This window comes from Monodelphis domestica, chromosome 8 (assembly GCF_027887165.1).
Source record: "Monodelphis domestica isolate mMonDom1 chromosome 8, mMonDom1.pri, whole genome shotgun sequence".
Classification (NCBI taxonomy): Eukaryota; Metazoa; Chordata; class Mammalia; order Didelphimorphia; family Didelphidae; genus Monodelphis; species Monodelphis domestica.
In genome coordinates, this window is record NC_077234.1 from 234,336,410 (window position 1) to 234,357,671 (window position 21,262).

General features: G+C 36.6%; 1 long non-coding RNA gene across 2 annotated transcripts; it reads left to right on the forward strand.

Annotated features, from left to right (window-relative positions):
• Window positions 1-849: 849 nt before the first annotated feature.
• Window positions 850-19,211, forward strand: LOC103101334 (uncharacterized). 2 transcript variants are annotated; one of them, XR_008914044.1, is made up of 6 exons: window positions 850-934; window positions 5,748-5,872; window positions 8,544-8,637; window positions 10,607-10,731; window positions 16,958-17,104; window positions 18,323-19,211. It is a non-coding gene; the product is annotated as an uncharacterized LOC103101334 (long non-coding RNA). The 2 variants fall into 2 exon arrangements; XR_008914043.1 differs by having other exon boundaries at window positions 864-984; window positions 18,323-19,210.
• Window positions 19,212-21,262: the final 2,051 nt, after the last annotated feature.

A 21,262-nucleotide genomic window follows, 5' to 3' on the forward strand; every position in this document is an offset into this window, starting at 1 on the left:
ACAAATATTCATTTATGGATGATTGCTCTGTATAAGGCAGTTGTCTAAAATTTTTTTTTTATCACATACCCTAGTTAGTATCTTTTTCTCCCAGTGGATATATGCTTTGGGGGATCAATGGGAGAAGTTTCCCTTCATCACCAGAAATGTTAATGCTTAAGGTACTTAAATTGGGGTTAGGGCACAGCTGACCTCAGAGGTCAAACTTAATCTGAGAAAAAGAGACATTGGGAATTTTCACACAGTCAAGAAAGGGTGGAATTAGGGAGTGTTGGGCTATAATGGGAGGATGGGTGTGATTTTATTGGAGACCAGTCTCATAATTGGTTATCAACAAGGTAAGGATGGGATCCAGGGGTGTGAAGGAGCCATATCACACCAGAATCAATTGTTACATGTTCAGTGTGAGCAATACTTCTTGTAAATCACCAAATGTTACAAGTCAGGGCTTGGATTATTGTTTTATTCTTGTCTTGCTTTAAGAAAGTGATGGAAAATATTAATCAGGCATATTATAATAATTATTAATCTTTAATAATAATAATTATATGGACAGTTACATTATATAGAATATAAATAATAAAAATAATTAATAACAATATTGTGAACTTTAGATTACTCCACCCTACTTAGTCTAACAAAAGCAGGAATGTCTACACCCATACTTAAGGATTAAGTATTTAGGAGGATGGCCTATGACATACATGTGCTAGCAAATGACAAATCAGAAATAACTGACAGATCCCTGGGCTGTCCTAAGTCAAGCTTAAGCTACCATTGTTACATGTAAGATGCAGGAAAGTGATGTAAAAACCATTTACATATTTTGCGTCACTTCCTCTCTCTGACCTCTTTGGCAACAGAGAGGTGCCTGGTGGAGCATGCTGAGCATTTTGGCATCTTGGGTGGTGGCTACTATTGTCTGGGTTTAGTGGTGAGTTTTCCTTGATACCATACTGGAGGAAGCTGAGTAGCCTAGTTCAGGTGAGGCATCTTTACTGAGCTCTATCAGAGTTTAGGCTGATTCTTTCTCCTTTACCTTCCAAACACTATCCTCTTAGAAAGCCACTAATCTTCAGAGATCTTGTGGTGGAGGACTTTGAACTCCCCCTGGCACAGGCCAGGTAGAAATACTACACTAAGTTCATGAATGAGGGTCCCTTTGAGAGAAATCTGTGACTCTAATATCCAGATAAATAAAAATCCTAAGAGTGAATGTGAATTTGATGAAACTGCAGAGAAATTCAGACAATATTCAACCCTATATCAGTATAAGAAATTGACCTCAGGAAAATGCTTTCCTGAAGAAGTAGAACTTACTCAGACCCATGAGAAATTTCCTGAAATGCCCGTGTATCAAGGTAATCTAGAGGGAATGACCTTCAGCTGGAGTTTAGACCTCATTAAATATTAAAAAAAATACTGGAGAGATGTTTTTTGTGAGTAACAAGGGTGGGAAAGCAAAAAAAAAATCCTACACCCTTTCCCTCTCCCTTCTCCTTAATTCCTTCCCTCTATATTAATTAAACCACCATAAATTTCCAAACTGACTTGGGTATTTTATTTGGGATATTCCCTGGTGACCAAAAATTAATTTAGATTAGGTCACAACCCTAAAATTGTCCTTACAACATTAATAATTAAATTAAAAAATAATTTAAAAATTATTAAATATATATCTTCCCCCTTCCCCTTCCTGAGTCAGTTGTTAAATAAGTATTGGCACATCTGGATAGGAGGACTTATTTTTGATTGGTCTATTATATACACTTTTATTTGTTTTTTTTTACATTTATTTTTATTTTTACTAATTACATGTAATAAATTTCCACACAAGTTTTCCTAAGCTATATGATTGAACTTATCTCTCTCCCTCCCTTCCTTTCCCTCTCCTACTGCTGTCAGGTAATTCAATATGTGTTATACATGTATTATCATGCAAAACAGATCTCCATATTGTTTATTTTTGTAAATGAATAATTTTATATATATTTTATGCATATATATTTGTATCCATATAATACATATTTCTATCTATCTATCTCTCCATATATTTCTCCATCTCTCCATCTCTCCATCCATTCATCTATCTATCTATCTATCTATCTATCTATCTATCTATCTATCTATCTATCTATCTATCACATACTAATGTTCTTAGGTAACAGCATCCTTGAAATGAAGGGATTGGATTAGGTTATCTCTAACTCCATTTTAACTCTAACATGCTATTATTTAAGTTTCCTATAGAACCTCAAAATTAGTGTTTTCCAAACTGTGTTCCATGGAAACTTGATATTCTCTATGAAGTGAATAGAAGATTATATCAGAGAACTATGGTGTTTAATGATACCTCCCCCTAATATATTAAATGTGCTCCTTTTACAGCACCAATTTTCCATGTGAATGTATACTTAATTTCCATTGTTTTACTCCAGAATTTCTCTGGCCTTCCATTATCTCTTGGATATTCCATAGTCCTATGATTTCCAGATCAAAATTACTGATTATTTCAAAATATTATTTTAAGTCCAAACCACATTAATTTGGGAAACACTGCTCTGCCTACTCAGGCTAATCCCCAGGTATCAGTAGATTATACATGTGGCCCCTTCAGACCACTAGAATACCATTTAATACACCAAATTAATGACTAGGGGGAAATTCATCTGCTTAAAGGATATATTCAGACATATTATGAGAAAATGGATTTGGTGGTGAAGCAATTTATATATTTATTTCCCTTATTTTATATTTTTATTTCAGAGTTACATTATTCGTATTGAACTTGATTGTCAGTGATGTCTTCTATAATACTTTCACTTTTCCACTATAGAATTAATTTGGAGAAGAGTATTAGAAATTGTGGAGATTATATTCATCAATGAATGGATTAAGTTCCCCCACTAGTTTTGCTTTCTTTCTTAGGATTCTCAGAGAGGATGAGCACTTCTGGTGTGAGGGCTTGCCAATCTTTGGTCAGGGCTTCTCATTGACCCTTCGTGTCAACCTATCAACCAATTCTCACTTTTGGTTCCCAGAAGCTGTAGCATACACAGTGGTCAAACCTGGTAAAACCATATGAACAGATGGGCTAAACAAAGTTGAGGGTGCCTGACAAGCATCAAATCCATTGGCAAATTAGGGAAATGTCTAGCCAAAGCATATGAAGACTTCTCCCAGTGGAAGGGGAGGATGAGAACAATTTGGTCCATGAAAGCTGCTGAAGTAGGTGTTGTGGAGTGCTTAGAGCTTGATCAGATATCAGAGATGCTAAGAGATGCATCTACTGTATCCAGAACCAGTCATCTTGACTTTTGTTCTGTCACTGGATTTTGATAACTCTTGAAGAGAGGCTGACAATTTTGTTGGCAACTCAACTTAAGTGAGTAATTGAGTTCATTTTAAGTAATGTCATCAGTTCTCTTTGTAGGAACCACGACTCTCATCCTCCGATCCCTATAATGCCCTATAATGGGCTAGAACCAAAATTTGAATTCATTGAGTGAAATCTTATTTAAAGGGAACCATGATGCCCTTTTTATATAGCTGTCCTTTTATTCCAAGTTTTGAAATATAAAGTGTAAAGTGGAACACATTCTGAGGAGAGGTAAGTAGTTTTCTCTAGCATTCATTGTAAATTGGGAGATGGTAATATTATACAAAAATGCTTGCCTCCACTAGACCACAGAGATTGTTTGGCTGCTGGGAGAATGGTGCATAGCATCTGACATAGGAAACAAAAAATTGAATGGGTCACTCTATGACTTTTGAATTGTTGAATGACTTGGAAAGACCCAATTGGTATCCAACTCCAATGAAATTTGGAGTAGCATATGAAAACAGTCTAGCACATATAGTTTATCTTTGTAGATATATTTGCTTTTTGCTAGTATAGAGGAACTCAAATCACACTCAGTGACAGATTTTTTTTTACCCTGTAAAGCTTGATATGTTTCAATATAGAGGTAGCGGAAGCAGCCCAGGTGATTGCAATAAGCCCAAGATATTTGATTATATCAGTCCTGTAGAAGGCACATTTGTAGAAAAACTTTGAATTTATACATGAAGGGAAATTCATCTCATTTGACAGAAGGCCCCTATTTCTTATTAAAACATGCTCTGATGTTACTTTCACAGACTTACCTGCCATAGCTAGAGGGAAGGAATGTCACAAATGAGAGCAAATATTGCAAGTTTGAGCAATATTTTCTGAATGTTATGCATTATGGGGCATATATTGTCTGACAGCTAAAGGATAACTGGGACTCTAACAGAATCATGCTTTATTCTACAGAACAAAATGAAGTCATGGAACCCTAAGAAAATTAGTATTTATAATAAATGTCATTAATGCTAATTACTTTCTTCAGTCTTATAACTTCTTTATTAGTGGCTTGGCCTTTGGAAGCACTGAGGAAAATGAAGAATTTTATGTATGCTATGATGATAATATTGACCAATACAGTTATTATTTTATGGAATGGGGCAGAGGTAGGTGGGAACTACAAACATAGTGGTTTAGTACAGCTCAGTTGATGAATCACTATATGATTCTGGATAATTCATGACCTCAGTTTCTTTACCTGTAACATGTCAATTGTACCAGATTGGCAGTTTGCAAAGTTCTTGGCTTTGAGACTCCTTTAACACTTAAAAATGAGAACTTTGTTTGTGTACAACTTGATATTTACCATATTAGAAATGAAAACAGATACTATAAAACTATATTAATACATTAAAAAAACTCAATTACATGTTAACATTAACATTTTAATGAAAATCTTATTTTTCAAAATAAAAAATAGTGAGTGACATTTTTAAATATTTTTTTTTTGCAAATCTAATGTGAGAGTCTCATATTTTGGCTGAAGTATATTAATAAAATCTGGCCTTACACAGATATGTATTTGGGAAAGGGAGAAGTATTCTAATAGGCAAATAATACATATTATTATGAAAATTATTTTAACGTCTCAAGAAACCTCAGGGTTTAGAAGACCATACTTTGAGAATTTATGACCTAGATGATTTCTAATTTCCCTTCCAACTCTGACTTGCTATCATTTTGGTTGTGGCCATGGGAATAGGAATAAAAACAGATTGGGTAATTTGTTTAGTCATTTTAGTCATGTTTGACTTTTGGACCTCATTTGTAGTTTTCTTGTCAGAGATGATGAAGTGGTTTTCGATTTTCTCATCCAGGTCATTTTACAGATGAGAAAATTGAGGCAAACAGAGAGAGCTGTGTGACTTGCTCAGGGTAATACAGCTAGTAAATACCGGAGGATATATTTGTACTGAAGGCTCTACCCACTGTGGCACCTCATTGCCTATTAGGGGAATTGTTCACCTAAAACTGATGGTTGTGGGAAAAGGTTTTTTGGAACTTCTTTAGCCTTTTTCTTTTTCAGTAGGGAAACTGGTGGTCTATTGGTATTGATATGAGCACTAACTGTATTCCTATCATAAAACATGATGTATTTATTCTACACAAAATCCCTACATCAAATGTAGCCCACAATAAGGATATATATATATATTTGGCAGAAGACTATATCAGTAAAAGAAAGAAAAAAAGAAATATGTTATTAGTTCTTAAAGGACAGCCATGGTGATGAGCAAAGAGGCCCAGAGGGAGCAAAGATAGAAGATAAAGGGAACCATCCAGCAAGTTAGAGGATTAACTAGTAAAGGCAGAGATTATTCCATATTTACTTTCTTAATCCCCTCTTCTTTCCCTGTAGATATTTTCCTTCTAGGGCAGTGAGGATATGCATGGGGAAAGAGCCATTCTGCAGGAAAATTTCTGACAAATCCCAGAAACCACTAGATCCTGATGAGAAAGGCTTATGATACAGGAATTATCCAGGTTAGTTGTTCTTGCCTAAGGGGAGCAACTGTAACAGGCAAATATAATAAGATTTTTCATTGTGTTTTCCTGTATATTATCTCTCTAAGGCTGAAGATGAGGGAAGTAATGGCATACATGTTTTCAGATCCCCTGTACACAGTAGTTGAAGAAATCTAACAGTCCCAGGAAGAACAGATAATTTTCTTTAGTGTTCTCATAGGATGACTAGAGTATAGGGAGTTGAAAAACTTCTATTATGGGGTAGTGAGTCATGGTTGAGGGATTTAAAGAGGTTATCAGATGGTATGGGGCATTGTGTTGTAATGGAAAAAAAAAACAAATTGGAAGGGGGAAGAACTGGATTCTATTCTCATCTCAGTCACTACTCTAGCTGTGTGATCTTGGGTAAGTCACTTAATATCTGTGTGCTTTCATGTCTTATAATTCAATGAAATTATTTTTCTGTATAAGAAAAGCAAAAAAAAAATTCCCCACAATCCCCTTTTGTTCAATCTGTAATCAAAGAAATATATTATTTCCATGTTTAATATGTTATTTTAATGAATCCAAATAGCATCATAGAAGCCTGTATAGCAAGGTCTTTCTGTGTTACTGTTTCAAAAATTCTTTGCAATACTTTCTAAAACACCGATGAGGGGGAGATCTAATTCTTTCTTCTTCTTTTCAAACACAAACCAACATATCAAAATACAACCCTCCCCACCCCAATAAAAAAGTAGGAACATAAGCAATGGATTATTAGATCCTTTTTTTAAAAATCCAATCCTGCAGTTTTATTGGTGTATAGAACTACAGATGAACTTCCCCCTGCTAATATAGATATGCACCTAATTGCCTAAAAGTTTAAATAACTTGTCCATAATCACATCCAGCAAGTGTCAAAGGCAAGAGTTGAGTTTGGACCATTCAGAATCTGAAGTTGGTATCTTCATCCAGTATGGAAGAAGACTGGGTCTTCTGTCAGATCAATTAAGCAATTATCAAGCATTTATATTGCTATTTCTGTTGTTGCTATTACTAATGCTGTTGCTGCAACTACTATTGCTATTCTTCTTCCTACTACGACTCTTGCCACTATTACTATAATCCTATTCCTACTACTGATGTAGATGCTACAACTACTGCTATCTCTCTTCCTACTGCTACTCCTGCCACTATTACTATTAGTACCACTAATGCAGATGTTACTACTACAGCTATTCCTCTTCCTACTGTTACTCCTGCCATTATTACTACTACTACTGATTGAGATTCTATTACTATGACTACTACTATTTACAACTATTCCTCTTTACTACACTTACTGCTACTTTCACTCCTTCTCCTCCAGTTAGTGCTATTCCTACCACTATTATTATTATTGCTACTACCTATTACTGCTACTGATGCTACTACTGCTATTATTATTACTACTGCTACTATTATTACTGCTGCATTGCTGCTATTAGCATAGCATTTCTATAGAAATACTAGTGTTTATGTAGCACTTTAAGCTCTTCAAAGGGATTTACATATGTTAGCCAATTTGATTATTAAAACTCTCTAAGGTAGGTGCTATTATTATTCTTTTTTTTCTAATGAGGAAATGGAGGTGACAGAAAGTGAAGTAACTTGCCCAGGGTCTCATAGCTAGTAAATGTCTGAAGCACTATACTCTGGTCTTCCTGACTCTGTCTAGTACTGCTTCCTAGCTACTTAAGTGTGTCCTTTTTATTCTGTGTACTCAACATTGGGAATTTGAAGGCAAAAGTGTACCTTGGCCTCAATAATCTGTGCACATATAGTTCTCTCTCTCTCTCTCTCTCTCTATTTTTTTTTATATATATATATGTACATATATACATATACTGTATAGGTATATACACATATGTATACATATATTTATAAATATATAATATGTATAAAATGCATATATACATATCATATATGAACATATATGAATTTATATATTAAATATCTATCCATATATATATATATATATATATAAAGTTATAGGATGTCTTTTTTTAAGGGGAAGGCTTTAGCATCTAGGGGAGACTGGAAAGACTTATCCAAAATATAGCATTTAATTTGAGTTTTTGAAGTAACCAGAGATTCCAAAAGACAAAGATAGTGGCAAAGAAGATAACCAATGAAAAAGTATATAGTTGAAAGATGGAGTGTCATTTGGGAAAATAACAAAAAAATTAATTTTGGATCATAGAGTGTGTGGAGGTCAGTAATGTCTAATAAAGCTAGAAGACTATAAATATGGGTAAGCATTGCCTCAAATGCTACTTTGCAAATGTGATCACTCCTAGGACCAAGTCTACAGATTCCAAAACAGCCACTGGAGAGAAGGGTAAGGTACTATTATTCAGAGGGAAAAAAAATCCAATCTTATTTTTGTTCCTTAAAATGAAAGTGCTTTAGTAGAAGTAAGGGATAGGTTTAAAAAAAAATAAAGACAGCTTATTTGCCTTTAAGTCTACCTTTACTTTAGTTCAATATTAATTTGTGCATAGTAAAATTCCTGTTCTCATATAATGGAACTGAATTTCTGAATTAGATATGTTAAGGACAAATTATGTCTGTTTCTTTTCTCGGTGGTAATAATAGAAGTAGTCAATGATTTTCATCGCTTTGGGTTTAAGGGTTGGAAAAATTCACATTTTTTTTCTTATTCCAGTACTTTATGTAGCCTACCTTCTCAAATTGGATATGAGAAGAACCTGAAGAACCCATCAAGTGCTTTGGAGTGAGCAGTTTTATTCTGTTGAAAGGTGAGGATAAGTCATAGCATGATGAGGAAAGGTTGTTATTCAAGTTGTGGAAAGGAATCTAGATTAACTGTTGGTGGGGGAAGGGACAACTGGGAGTGGCAGTTGGGTCTTGTGACTAGCATTTCCTTCCTGCTGGGTGGGACTTGCTTCCTGGAGTTGGAGGAGAGAGGAGCTTGTTCAACCCAGTTTGGAGTGATGTGCCTCTTCTTGGTTCAGCCCAAAGATTTAGGCCCAATTACTTCTGAAGGTCAGACTAGTTCTTGTTTGCTTTCTGTCTACTGCTAAGATTCTGAATTAAACTAAGCAGGACTGATATAGAGTAGACGGGACTGGGAGAACCCTCCATCAGCCTCTGGGGCCTGGCCTCAACTCCATAAACTGAGGAAAAAACTCCAATCCCAACTGGTTATTAAACTTTATATTATTTGAATTTGCAGTCAGACAAGTAGACTATCTTTTCTAGTCACAGAGGGATCTGAACTTCAGTTCAGTCATTCCAGGACAAATAGTCCTTATTGGACCCCTGCTGCTTCCTCTCAGCAGGGGGCATCTCTCTCCTTTGCTTCACCGAGCAATATTCCCTCTCTCCCCTCACTCCTCCATACCCCCATACAAACCTCCCATTATCCCCCATTTTTCCAATCCTTGATTTCCTTTCCCAATAAATATTACATTTTTTGGCGAGCCAGCTAGGAGTGAAACAACGATGCCCATTATCACCTCTATTATTTAACATTGTACTAGTGTAAGAGTTAAAATGGTTGGTAGATTGTTTCGGATTGATAGTATTAGATCCAAGATAGAAGGTAAGGGTTAAAAAAATATATATCTTCAGGATTGGAGGGCAGGGAGAAGTGGTTGAGGTGGTTGAGGTCCTGACTGAGGAATTTCTGGGAAGGTGCCCACTATCATAAAGGGAGAAAAGCTTGTAGGGACTTCTTGGCACTGTCCAGTGCTGAAGTGTGGAGGAAGGAAGAGAATAGAGTTAACATCAAGTACTCGGGCCTTAATATGAACAGTTATATTATCTGATTTACAGGTATGGAACAATTGTGTGTGAATATTCAAGCCTAGACTTTCTAGGACACAGCTTCTTTGCCATATCACTTGACGTTGATGCAAGTTTCCCATTTGTTCCCTGTTCATTGACACCATCTTGAAACCTGCTGCTCTTGTCCCTGGACAATGTTCCTGCATTAAATTCCCTTTGTTTTGCATGCCACATCTAATACTTTGTTAACGTACTCTTTTGCTCTATGTGACCAATCTCTTGTTGCTCTTTAAGTGAGACTTTACTGCTGTAGAGTTTCCTATGAAGGGAAACTTATACTTGTGTAACAATTAAATTTAGGTTTTGACTCACTATGAGAGTTATAAAAATGATATGATAGTTATCAATTATAAAATATTATCCCTTAAGTCAAAATGACTGTGAGTATCACATTATTTAATTTCCAATTAGTTTTTTATTTGGTTCTCCATTTATCCTTACTGATCATTAATTTTATTGCCTTATGATCTAAAAAGGCTGCATTTATTAATTCTACTTTTCTGCATTTGTATGCCATGTTTCTGTGACCTAGTGTATGGTCAATCTTTGTGAATGTGCCATGTAGTGCTGAGAAGAAGGTGTATTTCTTTTTGTCCCTATTTATTTTTCTCCATATGTCTATTAACTCTAATTTTTCTAAGATTTCATTCACTTCTTTTACCTCTTTCTTATTTATTTTTTTATTTGATTTATCTAAATTCGATAGTGCTTGGTTCAAATCTCCCACTAATATGGTTTTACTGTCTATTTCCTCCTTCAATTCTCCTAGTTTCTCCATTAGAAATTTGGGTGCTATACTATTTGGTGCATACATTTTTATTAGTGATATTTCCTCATTATCTGTAGTCCCTATTAACAAAATATATTTACCTTCCCTATCCCTTTTAATCAGGTCTATTTTTGCTTTGGCTTTGTCAGATATCATGATTGCAACTCCTGCCTTCTTTCTATCAGTTAAGGCCCAGAAGATCTTACTCCATCCTTTAATTCTGACCCTGTAGATGTCTACCCGCCTCAAGTGTGTTTCTTGAAGACAACATATGGTAGGGTTTTGGATTCTAAACCATTCTGATATTCGTCTATGTTTTATGGGTGAGTTCATCCCATTCACATTCAAAGTTATGATTGTCACTTGTGGACTCCCTGGCATTTTGATATCCTCCCCTAAATTCTGACCTTTCCTCTTTATCTATAACCTTTTAAGGCAGTGATTTACTTTAAATCAGTCCCCCTAGTCCTTTCCCTTGATATGTTTCCCTTTCTAGCCCCTCCCTCTTTGTTCTCTTCCCCTCCTCCCTCTCCTTCCCTCCCTTTTTGTGTTCCCTCCCCCCCTACCCATCTTGGTTTTCCCTTCTCCCTTACCCTGTTGGATAAGATAAAATTCCATATCCCAATGGATCTGGATGCTCTTCCTTCTCAGAGTTGATTTCACTGAGAGTAAGGTTTAAGTAAAAACTCTCTTCCTCTCCTTCTTATAGGAGAATTCTTCCCCTCCCCTTCCCATGTGCAGCTTTGTGTGAGAAAGATTATTCTATTAATTTTTTTTCTATATTTCTTGGAGTATATCTTAGTACCATCAATGATTGCCCTCCCTTTTTCTTTCTATTCCCCCCCCCCCTTTCTCCATATCATCTTGATGCCCCAAACTTTCCCTATGCATGATTCTTCTACTCCAATGATGCATACAATTTTTGAGAGTTACACATTACATTTCCCCCTACATATCAATATATATAATTTGATATAAATGTAGTCCTTATAGAAGAGAGTTTGAATAAAAGAAAAAGATAACATTTTTCTCCTTTTTCCTTTCCTTCATATTTACCTTTTCATGTTTCTCTTGCTCTTTGTGTTTGGATATCAAACTTTCCACAGAGCTCTGGTCTTTTCTTTAAAAACACTTGGAAATCTTGTATTTTGTTGAATGCCCTTACTTTCCCCTGGAAGTATATAGTCAGTTTTAATGGATAGCTGATTCTTGGTTGGATACCCAGCTCTCTTGCTTTTCTGAATATCATGTTGCATGCCTTATGGTCTTTCAGAGTGGAAATTGCTAGGTCCTGTGTGACCCTGATTGGTGTTCCTTTATATCTAAATTGTCTTTTTCTGGCTTCTTGTAAGATTTTTTCTTTTGCTTGGAAGCTTTGGAATTTGGCAATTACATTCCTGGGAGTTGCCTTTTGGGGATTCAGTGTAGAGGGTGTTCTGTGGACTCTTTCAACGCATATTTTGTCCCCTTGTTCTGTAATCTCTGGGCAGTTTTCTTTGATGATATCATGTATTATGATATCAAGATTACTGTTTATTTATGGCTTCTCTGGTAGACCAATGATTCTCAGATTGTCTATCCTTCCTCTGTTTTCCAGGTCTGTCACCTTGTCAGTGAGATATTTTATGTTATCTTCTAATTCTTTAGTCTTTTGAATTTGCTTTATTAATTCTTGCTCTTTTGCAAGATCATTGTCTTCCAGTTGCCTGATTGTGACCTTTAAAGCCTGGTTTTCCTTTCCAGTTTGGTCTGACCTGTTTTTTGAGGCTTCGAGCTGTTTCTGCATTTGCATATTTTGGTCTCTCAGATTGCTGAGTTCCTTTTGCATTGTTTCCCATTTTTCCTGCCAGAAGGCTTCCATCTTTTAGATAATTTCCAATTTGAATTCTTCAAGAGTTTGTGGAGAATTTCCATTTCCTTTGGAAGGTTTTGGAGCATTTGTTTGTGTTTCCTCTTCAATCTCCTCTGTATTTTGTATTTTTTCTCCATAAAATGTGTCCAAAGTCAACTCTTTCTTTGCTTTTCTTGGTGTTTGAATGTTTTTGCACTTCTGTACTGTTTGACATCTGTATGGTTTTTCTTCCCCTTTCCAGTCAGAAATCTGAGTGATAAGGACTGGTTTTTAGTGTATCTGTCTGATGGTCTGAGGCTTTAGCCCCAGGCAAATTGTCCTTTCTCTTCAGCTGCGCTGTCTTCCTGGGGAATCCCAGGGTCTGCCCTCCCCTGCCTGCTGGTGCTTCAGGTGTTACTGCTGTCACTTCCCTCCAGTTGCTTCTCTGCTGTCTTACTTCCATGCTCCAAGACTGGCACAGTACTGTCCACAAGGTACCCCTGTGCCTTTACCAGCCCTGAGGTTCCTGTCCTTTCAGAAAGCCCTGCACTCTAAGGGGGGTGAGGGGTCTTGGCCTCCCTTAGCTCTGAGGGCTCCTGATGGGATTATGTTCAGCTGGGTTGGTCTGGATGTGCCCTGAGGCAAAAACCTCCAGTGAGACTCTGATGGAAGGACACAGCCAGGGCATACAGGCTTCCCCTGTCTCTCTCAGGCTGCTTCCCTGCCGTTTGTATTGCATTCCCCCAAACTGGCCCAGGTTGCTTTTAAGGTACACCCTTCAAACCAGCATCTTTGCAGGCCCTGAGGTTCCTGTCCTTTCAGAAGGCCCTGCACTCTGTGGGGGGAAGGGTCTTGGCCTCCCTTAGCTCTGAGGACTCCTGATGGGATTAGGCTCAGCTGGGTTGGTCTGGATGTGCCCTGAGGCAAAAACCTCCACTGAGACTCTGATGGAAGGACACAGCCAGGGCATACAGGCTTCCCCTGTCTCTCTCAGGCTGCTTCCCTGCCTCTCTCAGGCTGCTTCCCTGCCGTCTGTATTGGATGCCCCGAGACTGGCCCAGGTTGCTTTCAAGGTACGCCCTTCAAACCAGCACCTTTGCAGGCCCTGAGGTTCCCACTGCTGCTGCGGGCTCAGCGCTCTGGGTTGGAGGGAGGGGTCCTGGGACCTTCTTTCTGCCTTCCCCTTAGATCCGAGTGTTCTAGGATTATTGCTTTTGGGCAGCATACCTTTTGATTTCAGGCCAGAAGGAGGGTTCCCCACCTCTGTCCTGTTGTTGAGTTCGAATTTCAGTCCCCTAGGAACATTCAGTTTGTGATCAGTAAGGAAGGGTTATCATTGGTCTGAACTTTTGCTGCTTCTAAGCCGCCATCTTGACCGGAAGTCCCCCAGAACATAATCTTAAAGGAGCTCTTGAGGCTCAGAGGATTATTAATTTAGGGCTGAAAGGGATCTGGACTTCATCTAGTCCAACTCCCTCATTTTGCAGATGAGGTCACCAAAGCAAAGAAATGTAAATGACTTGCTCATGACCCCACAAGTATTAAGGAGAAGTACTGAGAACCAAACCCATATCCTTAGACTCCAAAATCCAATGCTTTCCATGCTTCCAGAGGATTTTGGATTGAAACAATTCTAATTCACAAAAAATTTAAGAGAATTCATTGTCATTATGAAAAACATTGTTTTTCAGCAATCAGCACAGTGGAGATAAATGGAACGTTTTTTTTTTTCCCATAGTGGGAACTTTCTTACTGACTTTACAGAAAGCTGTTAGCACCCCACCCCCACCCACCCCAGGGCATTATTTTGCAGCTTTGCAGTTTGTATTACAATTCTTTGCCTTTAGGGATCTCTGTGATTACATTAATAAGTTTGGTTCCTCATGATCCTCTTTTAAAAAAAACAAAAACTTAAGATGAGATATTATTTTACCCATTTAAGGGAAGAGGGGGAGGCAAATGTAAGGTATGCCACAAGGTAGCTCATTTCTGTTCCATTTCTTATTAATTTTTAGCCTGAAGTTAGCTGAAGGCTACCTAAGATTTATCCAATATTATGAAATCACACACACAATGGAAGAAATTAAAGGGCTAATAGGCTGACAACCATACAGACTTATAGCTCTTGCTTTCTGGCACAGTAGATAATACCTTAGGCCTGGTTGGTGTTGGGAAGACCAGGCTTTGAAATGCTTACTAGCTGAGCAATCATACCAAAATAAATTAACCTTTCTTACCTATGGCTTTCTCTTCAGTATTCTGGGGATCATAATAGCTGTATATTATCTATTGCAAAGATTGTGGAAAGAAAAATATGTTGTAAACCTTAAAATGTTATATAAATTTGAGTTACTGTTATTCAAAGTGGCCATTAGAAAAGCCACAGTATTCTTTCTTTCATTTTTCTTAAGTAGTTTTGGTACCTGGAGGAGATTACCTTCTTTCATCTCAGGTTCTTCATCTATAAAGAGGCTGTGCTATTTACTTTCAAATTCTGACTTGTTCAAATTCATTGCCTTGTTATCCACAATGTCCTTCAAATTGAGGAAAACTGGAAATTATTGCTTCCTCCTCCTCCTCTTCTTCCTCCTCTTCCTTTCTTTATTGGAGTTATTCTAGGCTGCTGTGTTCCAAGACAGGGAATTGAGATTTGTGTTAATGTATTTCATTGGCAGCCAGGTAATTTTTTTCAGGTAATTAACATGTAAGATTACATTGAACATCTTTTGGGGCTTCATTTTAAGCTGCCATTCTTAGCTGCTGTCCTAGAATCTCTCGAAGACCTCATACAAATCAACATTCTTTTATGGGAATTCTTAAACTCACATCCACAAACTTTTAAAAATAAAATACTTGGCTAATCATATTTCAAAGGTAGGCAGCCAGGTGGAACAGAGGATAGAGTTTGGGGCCTGCAGTCAGGAAGACTCATCTTCCTCAGACATTAACCAGCTATGTGATCCTGAGTAGATCACTGCTTGTCTCAGTTTTCTCATCTGTAAAATAAGCTGGAGAAGGAAATGGCAAACCACTTTCATATCTTTGCCAAGAAAAGTTCTAATGGGGTCAACAAAAGTTGTACCCTCCTGAAAACGATTGAACAAATTTCAGTGTATTTTGTTTTCTTTGTAATTTTATGTTTTAATTTATATATTTAGCAACATTCTGAGAAGGGGACCAGAAGCGTTGCCAGATTATCAAAGGAGTCATGGCACAAAAATGGTGAAGAATGCCTGTTCTAGCAGATACTAGCTGGTATATGGCCAGTTGATGAACAGTATTCTTCATTCTGGGGAAATCAATTGTATTTCCCAGATATAGTAAAAATGGCTCAGGAAGATTTCATGTGGCCTGAATGATGCATCCTTCGACCTTGAGAAGTCCTCTGGTATTTTTCTTCAAACTTCAGGCATTAGGGACAAAAATAATTGTTCTAAAATATTCGATACTTAATCCTTGTGAATCTTCATAGACTCAAGGGCAAATATTGATCCCCTTTCCTCTTTTTGGATGGATAATAAGAAATCTTTTCCCAAGAATTAAAAAAAATCATTTATCTACATTGTCATTATGGAAAGTGACCTAATTTTTCCATCTTCCTGGGAAGGAATTTTACAAGATGTGAAATGATGAGGTAGCACATGCTTCTGATTCTCAATGTTCAACTAAAGGGAGATTTCCTACAAGTTTAAAAAACAACAACAGCTTTTTACTACAGGATGGTATTAATTTAGTTAGTACTGATCAGTAAATCAACTAGACATAAATCACCTCTTTGATTAGTCTAAAGAGTACCAACAACATTCATTATCTAATGATAATATAATAATAATATTAATACATATATATTTATATTTAACATTTTTCAAGCACATTAATATGTATTATCTCATTTTCTATTAAAGCATCTGAGGTAGGTTGGACAATTGCTATTATTTCTGATTTAGTCATGAGAATTTCAAGGTTTAGAGACAGTTAGATTAGAGACAGTTAGTTTAGAGACAGTGGATTTTCTCCAGTCACAAAGCTTCTAAGAAAGAAAGCTGGTTTTAGAGCTTAGGTTGTCTGTCTCTTTGTCCATTGTTCTTTCCAGAATGTTACTTTCTGAATAGATGAGGCCTTTAGATTTTTATTTCTGGTATTAAAAATATTCACTATTTTTCTTCTTATCTTGTCAAAGCAAATATTTTGAGGCTATTTGGAGGTATAGTTGGCAGTTCAAGGATTCTTGTTTAAATATGCTATGGATTTTTGTGATATTTGCCACAGATTTTTGCTATTGACTTTTTCACCCTGTCAGATCCAAAGTAATAATGAAATTATTCTACAAAAGTTTAACTTTCACTTTTAAGGGGAAAATAGTATATTTTCCCCTTAATACAAATACAATATACATTTATTGTATACAATAATACAAATACAATTTAGTATATTTTGTCTCATTTTCCACACAAGTAATATATGCTCCTAAATTAAAGTTAATAGTTTTACCTTCATATAATTCTACATTTTATCTGATTGTCATCATAATTATTAACAGCTTCAAAACATAACATTAGTATCATTGACTAATCATTCTATTAGGCATCTCTGCTAAGTTGTAAGAGAGAGACTCTATACTAAAATGAAAAATTGAGTTTGAGAAGATAATTTATTTCTCTGTTTCTAGAATGAATACAGAACATTTTGAAAAGGAGGAAGGATAAAATTGACTGCATATCCATCAAGCTAAATGTTATGAAGAGCAGTTCTAATTAATGAAGAAAAATAGGCATAGAGACACCCACAAGTTCCTAGAAGACAAAACTCAAAGAAGGTACTAGTAAGAAGATGAATAGCATTAGAAGTTGATATACATATAAATAGAGTGTAGGTAATAAACATGGTTACCCAACAGAAGGGTAGAAATTTGACTTCACAGCTATCACTGAGATTTAATGGAATGAGATTTTAACTGGAATATGGTTCTGAAAGGGTATACCTTACTTATACCTAAAGAGATATGATGAGTGAAAGGAGACTTGTAGAGCAACACTGCATGTTAAAATGTAATCATATGAAGAAATTGGGGACCCAGAGAGAAACAATAAAAGAAAAGCATCTGGGTAAAAATCAGTGCAGGTAGAAACAATAGCAATATTGTTATCTCATTATGCTAGACGACCTGGACAGAAAGAGGAATTAGTTGATGAGTTTGGGAAACAAATCACCAGTCTGACACTGAAGTACAGGCTGGTAGTAATGGGGAGCACAATTATATATGCATTACATGCATATATAATTGTATTCCATGTATATATGTATAAGAGATCTCTCTATGCTGATAGCAAAGGAACAGTTGAAATCTTCAGTCATTTTAAGAACTTCATCTTTCAAAAGAGAGAGGGACCAACAATGAGAAATCCTATTTTGGGTCAATAGGAAGAGGATATAAGAAAGGGGAATTGGCTGCTGGGATGGAAATAATGATATCCTTTGGAAATGACCACTCTCTCTTAGCATCTGTAATAACAGAAAGGCACAATAGATGTTATCTGACATATACCCTAGGTTTTGAGGGACATTATTTCAGAGGGTTTAAAGGAAGTATAATAGGATCCAAAGATCTATAATTTCTAAAGAATAATTTAATCAATAATAGGAAACTCTCAAGAGTAAAACACTAAAGACACAGAAATATTTAAATGAGTAATACTATCCAAAAGGCTCAATATAGCTGGACAGGGAAGTCATCAACCAACCAGGTATATAAAGAAGATGGAAGCAAAGACAGTTAACAGAAGACTACAAAAATGTGGTAATGTCTGACAGAATGGTTTCAAGTGTACTAATACTCAGAAAAGGTTGACATTAGAAATTAAGCAAAGAAAAACAAATATATTGTTTGAAGTTATATTGAGAGAAAGGAGAATCAAGGAATATTAGGAATATTTAGGGTGGATGGGATAACAATAAATAATGATGGAGTGGAAGCAGGGTTGCTCAAATATTCTTTTCTTTTCTTTTTTTAAATTTGTTCATTTGTTTTGTCAAGGAGGATGTTCTTTGGCTTTGGAAGAACAGAACACAAATGGCTGATAGGAAATTGATGCCCAAGATAAGGCAGCTTCCCTTGATGAGTTTAAGTCACCAGTGGCAGATGAATCACATCAGATGGGGCTGAAGGAATAGGCATGGTCTTTCCTGCTTCTTGTCCCTTATAATATTCATGGATGAAGATTTGATCATATCCTGTGCTTCACAGAAAGACCAGCCACTCTTATCAAACACAGTCAGTATTCCTTATCATAAATCAAGAAGCTAAAGTCTACTGTCATATGCTTTACTCTTTTAGCCATGGTCCCAATGGCCAAAGTAATCTTGTGGCTTTCCAGCTGTCACTCCAATACTCAGCTCATCTCTTGCCTTCTCCAAGGGTATACAAGGTGTACAAATAGCCATCAGCATCCATGGTGCTCAGAACTGTCTTCCTTACTACCAGTAACTTCTGGGGAAGGAACTCAATTACTTCTGTCTCCACTGCTTTTGTGGTTGTTCCTGATGGCTTTCTTCCATTGCATAGATCTTTCCTCAATTTCTTCACAATCTTGAGAAGTTCAAATTATTTTACAGTTCCATCAAGACCTTTAACAATACTTACCAGGATGCAGAGCTAGCATTCAATTTTCTTGCCTCAAGGGAAATTTATCCAATTCTGCATTCATGTCTTCTCCTTTCTCCCCCTCCCTAATTATAATACAAGGTTTTTTAGGGCAGTGATTATACCACTTTTCTTCTTTACATACCCATTGTCTAGTAAAGTGTAGTCTTTGCACCTAATACTGCTTAATTATAGTTTTATGCATTAGTATTCATCTGTCCCTGCCTCACATGCCTTTGCTTCTCATTTCTACCTCTTGGCTTCCTTCAAGTCTCAGCTAAAGCCCTAACTTCTGCAGGAAATCTTTCTCAGTTTTAGTGCTTTTTCTCTGAGACTAGTCCCTGTATTTCTTCTATGTACATCGTTTATAATATTTTTTCCATTAGATTGTAAGTTTCTTGAGGGTAGGGAGTATTTTTCTTTAGTCGTCTTTCTTTCTATTTTCAATTCATAGCATGGTACCTGGCACAGTAGATGCTTTATAAATGTTACTTGACAGAATAGTTAAATTAAGGAAGGCTTCCTGGAGTAGATAACATGAATTTGAATTCAAAGGATTTACTACAGTTCAGTAAATTTACTGTTTTCTATACTGCTCCATAATAGTTTTCCATAACAGAAGGAGACAGCACCATCATCAATGTCAATCTCTTGAAGAAAAAAAATGATATTGATTTAAATACCTCTCTGTAGCCACATCTACAGATAGATTGTAATCTGCACAAATTAATTGAAAACAAAGATGTAATCTACATTATGATAAAACTGGACACACCAACCCTTTAAAAATCCTGCATCTCTTGTTTTATCTCTTTCTCTCACTCTGATTCATCCACATACCTTGTTTAACACTTTAAACACCCAGGGACTGTCACCTTAGGTGTTCCAAATTTCTAAAGAAAATCATCACAATATGGCTTCCAGAGGAGAATGGAGCTTTATTTCTGAATTTATGAATGGATTCTGTTGTGCAGAGCTTTTAAAGAGCCCCTGTGGTGGGAAAGGGGCTATATAAATGCAAATTTTGTTTCATTTATAAAGAAAATGAACTACTCTAAATGGACATCCATTCTGCCCTGGAAGTAGAAAGTGGAACAGGATAGAGGAGCCTTTCTGTTAGAAGGGAAGCATTTCTTTGCAAATGCATCAACTCAGAATGCCCATCAGATTTGGAATAGAGCATCAGTGGAGCAGTTCTCTGTTTGCCTTATTTGCTCTATCAGTTGAGGTAGTTGTCACAAACCAGCTCCCCATCACCACCAATGTTCTCTAGTGTTCCCTGTTCTCTGATTTCCTATTGGACTCAACCACTCATTCAATTTCCCAGAATTAAAGGAACATTACTCTTATAATTTTTGGAGGAGGGATTTGTCTTTTTTTTTCATAGCACATACTTTTTTAGTTTAAAGAAAATTAAGAGACATCTTTCTCTGACAGGAAAGACTGTTTAGGGTAATTCTGAGCAGGTTACTTAGGGCATGGTCACACAATCATATTTCATTTCTCTGGGAGGATATTACTTCACTGCCAGTGTGCAAGGAAAAAGGCTGACCATCAAGAATAATAGGTCTTGTGACAATGCTATCTGGGATATTTCCATTAAATCACAACATGATCATTGTCCAGTGTGATTTTTAATAGATACATTCTAAATTCCAAAGCTTTGAAATGGGGAAAAATAATTTTGAAATTAAAGATGGATTCACTGGAACCCTCAAAGGAGGAAGGGGCCAATGAAGTGCATAGTGGACTAAATAAGACACTTAGAAAACCAGACTCAGGGATTTGGTGCAAAGCACCAATTGCAGGTGATATTCCTAAAGTCATAGCACTCTTATTCCAATCCTCTTTCCAGGGGTTCTTAATCTGGAGAGGGCATGGGGTCTATAGGGCAGATTTCAGAGGCTTCATGAATTGAGATGGGAAAAAGTATATCTTTTCACCAACCTCTAACTAAAAATTAGCATTTCCTTTAATTATTTAAAACCTTTTTTTTTTCTGAGATAGGGTTTATAGGTTTTATCAGACTGTCAGAAGAGTCCATGACACAAACAAGGTTTGCTTTACTCTGTACTACCCTGTTTCCAAAGTCCTGCAGTCATTAACATTAATGTCCAGAAAGGTGGCTCCTGTGTACTACAATAGTCTTCCCTTTTCAGGGCTGCTTTCATTCTTTGTTGTCCAGTTGCCATTCAGCTCTCACCTGGGGCTCCAGGAAGATGTAACATGTATGGCTATACCCCAACTTAATCTCAGCTGATGGGCTAAGCTGAGTTGAGCATAGCAAGCAGTCCTCAAACCCATTGATGAAATAGGATTTTGCCTACCCAGGCA